At 41.7% G+C, this 6,791-nt stretch overlaps 1 pseudogene; it reads left to right on the forward strand.

Annotated features, from left to right (window-relative positions):
* The first annotated feature begins 1,261 nt into the window (after nt 1-1,261).
* On the forward strand, nt 1,262-2,036 carry LOC124672704 (annotated as a pseudogene).
* Nucleotides 2,037-6,791: the final 4,755 nt, after the last annotated feature.

A 6,791-nucleotide genomic window follows, 5' to 3' on the forward strand; every position in this document is an offset into this window, starting at 1 on the left:
GGGTACGTCCTCCTTTGCGTAGGCAGGCTAGCTAACCTATATAATTAGCCTCTGCAAGTCCCTGTCACCTTGATCTCACGTACGTACGTCTCGGAGGGGAAGATAATCCATCCACTTTGGGTTCTGACGCTTGTCGTCAAACTAGCATGCAATTGTTTTTCTTGCTCCCTCTTGACACCCGTCCGGTCCCGTCCGATAAAACAACCAAGAATTACCTTTTTTTACCGAGACGAGAAAGGGTAAATTGGACGAGTACTAACGAGGTGGTGTGTGTTGATTGTTGAAGTTGAACAAATCAAAGAAAAGCAAAACGCAGACACGTCCGCTGCTCGCTAGCTGCGGTCGGATAGTCCAACAGCACGTGACGTCACTTTGAAGCGGTCTCGCTTTGAAACGGTAGTATACACCCGCGCGCTCTCTCCGGCCCGTTACGTACGTGGAGTCTCCGTTCTTTGCGAAGCATTTTTTTTTCTTGCCTCGCAATCCATCTAAACTGAAACCTCACATGCCTTCCGGTCCACGCGCGACTGCATGCACATTACTGAAAAATCAAACTTTGGCTAGAACTAGAATATATACCCTCGCTGCAGAAATTGGCTGGGGCCGTTTTGAATTATAAGATGTTTTGAAATTTGAATAGTATTTTAATATTGACTACATGCGGACTAAAAATGAGCGAATGGGCATACTGAAATGCACTTAGATAACATGTCTGATTTAGAAAAAAAAGGTACACCGTCTTGTAATTCAACCAAGTGATGATACAAAACGATCTTGGTAATAAATTAAGTTGTCGTCCTACGGTCTCGATAGGTTTAATTTTTTTGTATTTTGGTCTGTGTTTGTTCTTGTCCGTCTGCCGGGGGTAGCATTGAATCTTCGGACCGTACTATAGGCGCTCGCTCGCGGTAGCTGCTGGGCGGAATACTCTCCAAGGCGTTCCTCCTTTTCAAACCCTCTGCTCTCGCGCGCGGCCATAGGCATGGTAGCTATATATACACACAGAAGTTGTGCAGTTCCCCTATCAGGCTACCACACCCGGCCCATTCGTTTCAGCAAGAAGCAGTCGATCAGTTTGATCAATTCCGCTAGCAGCTTCCGTGAGCCGTCTCGATCCAACGGGAGCGAGCTATCTACGTCCGTGCACTTCCGTACGTGCGCACATTCGTCGACCAATCCGCTTGTACGCTTAAGCTGAGCTAAGCTCGAAAACTCGCGAGCAATGGCCGCCACCGGGTACTCCTCGCGCAGATCGTCCGCCATGGTTTCGCGGTTGAGAGCGTCGGCAGAGGCGGCGACGCAGGTGATCGAGGGGAGGACAAGGCAGCAGCAAGCCATGGTGACGCGGCGGGTGGAGTACTACGACGAGGAGTCGGTGGCCGGGGAGACCCGCTACGATGTCTTCATCAACCACCGCGGGGTGGACACCAAGCGCACGGTGGCGCGCCTGCTCTACGAGCGCCTCGCCCGGGACGGCGTCAACGGCTTCCTGGATAACATGTCGATGCGCCCCGGCGACAGGCTGGAGGACCGGATCAGCGCCGGCATCCGCGAGTGCAGCGTCGCGGTCGCCATCTTCTCCCCGAGCTACTGCGACTCCGAGTACTGCCTCCGCGAGCTCGCCATGATCGTCGAGTCGCGCAAGGCCATCATCCCCATCTTCTACAACATCAAGCCCTCCGAACTTATCCTGCCCCAGGCAATCGCAGACTCCGACGTCTACCTCCCCCGCGACCTCGAGCGCTTCAGGTCTCGCGCTACGCGAGGCCAAGAACACTGTCGGGATCACCTACGACTCCGCCACAGGGTACGTCATCCATCCATCACGCATGCATGCATTATTTCTCTTCCTCTAATTCGAACTTCGATCGATCTTCTCCCATGCATTGCATGCAGCAACTGTTTGTCTAACCACGACGATCTGTCTCTGCAGGGACATGGCCGAGCTGGTGTCAGCGGCAGCCGAAGCGGTGTTCTACAACATTGAAAAAATGGAGAAGGTGCAGAGGAGAGAGATGATCGTTTCAAGGCTCTAATTTTGAACGGCAAATCAACGGCTACTATTCAGCGAGGCGAACCGACTTAGGAACAACAAAATAATCAGGGGTGGCAGATTAACAAAACATTGACATTGAGGCGATTCTTTCTTTCGTTTGTTTATTTTTAGTTTGATTCTTTTTTTCCTTGTAAATTAAAGTATAGGATCGGTGCATGCGTCGAGCTGCCAAAGCTATACGGCTGACCATGCAGGCACCGGAGGTCAGATTTTGCAAATAATGACTGCCATTTGTTTGTACATGCACTGCACAAAGTGAAATAAATTAAACTGAGATTACATCACGCCTTCCATGCTTGATTTTGCTTCTCAAATTTATGTGACATTGGATCTTCACTGATATGGTGATTTTTTTAACAATGTTGAAACGAATTCCATGGATGCAGGGTCTGTGGCAAAAAATAAATTCTTGAAATGGCGTTTATGTACTGCAAACGGTGAAATAAAATTGGCATTTGATCCCATCTTCCATGTTTGTGTTTGTTTCTCAAATTTGTGAGACTATGGATCTTCACAAATATCATGACTGATAATTATGTCGAAATGGTTATGGATTCAGAGGTTTCGACAGATTGAAATGTCCAAACAGCTTCCATGTAACTCATAGAGTGAAACAAAATTGAGATTTTATGCCGCATTCTATGTTTACTTGTATTTATCAAAATTTTATAACATTTGATCATCATTAATTGTGATATTTAAATATTGTTGAAATAAGATGGATTCAAAGGTTGCAGCAGAGTGAAATGTCAAACCGGCTTCCACATTGTGAAATGAGATTGAGATTTGATCCCACTTCCATGTTTACCTTTTTCTCAAATTTGCGAGACATTGGATTTGATCAATATGGTGATATTTTAATGATGCTGAAATAATTTCTAAGGATTCAGCTGCAGCCGCGGAGTGATATATATTGATACAGCTTTCATGTACTGTGCAAATTGAACTAAGATTGAGATTTGATCCTACATTCCGTATTTTTTATTTTATTTCTCAAATTTCTGAGACACTGGGTCTTCATTAATATGGTGACATTTTAACAATGTCGAAAGGACTTCCATGGATTTAGAGATTGTGGTGGAGTGAAATTGAAATGTCTTCCATTTATGGTACGAAGTGAAATAAGATTAAGAAGTGAGCCTAGCTCAGTTGGTTAGAAAAGTGGATGTACAACCTAGCCACCGAGTTTCAATACTCATAGATGAAGATTTGGGTTCCTATTATTTAACTAAAAAAATGGTTGTAGGGGCTTCCCCTACCGCATTCCTTTCAAAAAAAGTGAAATAAGATTGAGATTTGATCCTACATTCCATATTATTATTACATTGGATCTCTAATATGGTGATCTTTTAACAATGTCGAAACTAATTCTGTAGACTTTACTAACCATGGCACATGAAGAAAAATATAAGATGTACAAAATGCAGAAAATATAATACTCTAAATAAAAAAAAATATTGCATTCTTCCAAAAAAAATTAATGAGTAAATAGCCTGAGGTTTAAGTGAGTCAAAAAATCTCGAAGTGTTAACTAATTAGTGAAAATAACAGAACGACTAATTTATTTGAAATTTTCTCTCTCGACCCGTTCAAAGAAAAGAAAACAGGAACGAACTGCTAATTTTGCGTGTTTGTACTCTTTGGCGTGTGGGACAACTGATTAGTAAACAGCATAAAATGGTGAAGTTAGGTGGTAGCAAACTGCTAGTACCGCAATATGTGTGTGAGTGTGTGACTGATTGCATGACGGTTTTGGTTTCAAACGTCTCGATCTGTTTCCCATTCTCCTCAGCTATACGTAGTATGTACTTGTGTGCACTGTGTGTACGTACCGACTTATCGTGTTTCAATATCTTCATTTTTCTCCTGCTATTTTTCTAACTGTACGGAATGTGAACAGTGAAGCGCAAGTATTCTGTATTAATGAATTATTCAAACTGTATGCATGGTCAAAGGTACCGCGTTTTAAGTACCGTTCGGAATTTAACCGCGCAAGCTTTCACTTGCTCTCCAAATTGTCAGCAAAATGTAACCATAGGGGTCCGCCTAGAGTAGTGATATGACAGATGTTGTCGATTAGAGCAAATTGACTTTAGCTCCTTGGGTACCAAGTTACTTGGCATGCAGTTCAACAATTGACCTTTCATGGACTTAAGTTGAGTAACCTAGGTTCGTACGTCCGTGCACTCGTATGCAAAACTACTAGTATTAGAGTGGACGGCATGTACGTAAAAAAAAATAGAATGCCTGGTGATGACTCCCTGTCATCCGACAACTTTTCCCATTGTAAGTGAACTTTTCGGCAAAAGGGTTCATCTCTCTAAATAGACCATAACTATTTTGGAGTCAAAAAATATGCAACATAATTATGTTAACGGATTTTATAATTTATACTAATCCCTCAAGGAAAGTACATTTTCGTGTCAAACTTTGACTATTAATTTAGTGAATCGAATATAAGTTATAAGTGTTATAAATGCGACAAGTAAATAACGAAGAACGATAAAAGAAAACGCAGCGGAGATACGAGATTTAACGTGGAAAACCCCTTCCAAAACAGAAGGGGAAAAAACCACGGGTGCCAGCCAGAAATAGTTCACTATATCGGGGAATGTTTGCAAACACCGTGGGTATCTTATAATCTGATGAACCCTAGCCGGCGGCTTACAAGATGTATATATAGGCGGTGCCAACGATCCGTACCTCGCTCCGCTCGTTAGAAGTTAGTCTCCCTTTAGTATATGAATTCGGATCATAATACAACAATAAGGCATCCAAAAGTATATCATCGGAAAGTTATTTCAAATGTGCATCTGATTAAATATTTTAGGTGGCATGTACTCCCTCTGTTTTTATTAATTTCGTGTTCTGGGTTTAGTCAAACTCAAAGTTTACAAAGTATGATCGAAAATATAGAACGTTATATTAACATCCATAGTACACAAAAATATAATATGCAAATATATTCTATGACAATTCTAGTACAATAGATTTTATTTCTCAAATGCTAATATGTTTTGTAAATATTTGACCAAAGTTTACAAAGTTTGACTTTGACCAAACCCATAACACGAAATAATTGTGAACGAATGGAGTAACTCATACTTAGTTGACTAAATTATTAGTCAAAGTTTGCCTTGCAAAACGAAGTGGCCTTGTATTCCGGTACTGATGGAGTATTAAGTTATTTCATTTTCCTCATAAAGTCGATGTCACTTATGATTGCTAGGTCGGTTGTGTAGATTGATGTGCCATTTTGAGGAAAACCCTATATCCGTAGTTGTCCTTCTTGTTCATGTTAAAAATATGTCATAGAAGCCTTCATTGATATGATTATATTTTGATGTATCCATAATTTAATAAATTTTTCAGGAATAATATCTTTGTATTTATTGGTATGTATGCGACTTGTTTGTGAAACTCTGCACTTATATGGTTATTCTAAAGTTTTCCCCAAATAAGAGTGTCTTTGTGCTAGGAAGGCTTGTAACGTGTCAGAAGGACCTAGAGAAAATATTTTGTGCATATAAATTAGATTGTTCAAAGGCATATGATTGTGTAGATTGGAATTTCTTGGAACAAATGTTGCAAACATTAGGCTTTGATCTTCGATCAACAGAGGATGAAGTGGATTATGACATATGTCACCATGGTGATATCCACGATAAAATTTAATGGAGTTAGCTTGGATTAGTTTGCACCATCACGTGGGCTACGGCTCCACTCTCGCCGTTTTCATTCCTTTTTATCACTGATTATTTATCTGCGCTTTTACGACAATGAATAATGTAACAAGCTATACCCCCAGTTAAAGTCTGGACACATGTGCCATGTGTGTCACACTTGCTTTTTTTTTCAACGGCACCTTGCTCTTCTTCAAGAAACAAACCAGGAGGAACATCAAGTGAGAAGGGTGTTAGATGCCTATGGTCTATGGAAGAGCTACATGTACATCGATCAGTGACACTAAGTGCTTAAAGATGTTCAGTCCAAGATCTCCAAAGAATATTCGGAATGAGATTGGGAAATACTGCAAGTGAAGAGTCATAAATTTGGGGCTAAATATCTAGGGCTCCCAACACCAGAGGGTAGACTTCAAGCTCGCGTAACAAAGAGTTTCATGGAGTGGGATGATGGTATACTATCAGAAACAACAAAAGAAGCTCTCATCAAAGCTGTTGCGCAGGCGACACCGACTTACATTATGGAAGTCTTCAAGATTTCTTTGGGCCTATGTGATGATCTAAACCGTACAATCTGCAACTACTTGTCAGGGTTGAAACAATGGAAGAGAATAACACATTATAAATCATGGAAATCACTTACTCATCCGGAAAACGAAGGTGTCATTGGGTTTAAAGACTTTCGTATCTTCAATCAAGCTCTCGTATGTCATTTGGCCTTGAGACTTTTCACGAAGATTGGCATTCTATGCGCAACAACTCTCAAAGCTAGATACTACCCTAACTGTTGGTTAAAGGACACTATTTTTTGTAGGTAATACGTTGTCGTCCTGGCAAGGGATGCAATATGGACTAGAGCTCCTGAAGAAAGGCTTAGCCTGGCGGATGGGCACGGGTAGCAAAATCCGTGGTTGCCAAGGCCAAGCACATACTTCCTCCGACTCAAGGCTTAGGGCGTAAAAAAAAAAAATCGATTTTTCCTCAAGGGTTAAGGCGCGGGGGTGTGTTTTAGTCTCTTTCTCCCAAAATTACCCCTCCCGTACGTTAACAGC

This window comes from Lolium rigidum, chromosome 7, assembly GCF_022539505.1.
Source record: "Lolium rigidum isolate FL_2022 chromosome 7, APGP_CSIRO_Lrig_0.1, whole genome shotgun sequence".
Classification (NCBI taxonomy): domain Eukaryota; kingdom Viridiplantae; phylum Streptophyta; class Magnoliopsida; order Poales; family Poaceae; genus Lolium; species Lolium rigidum.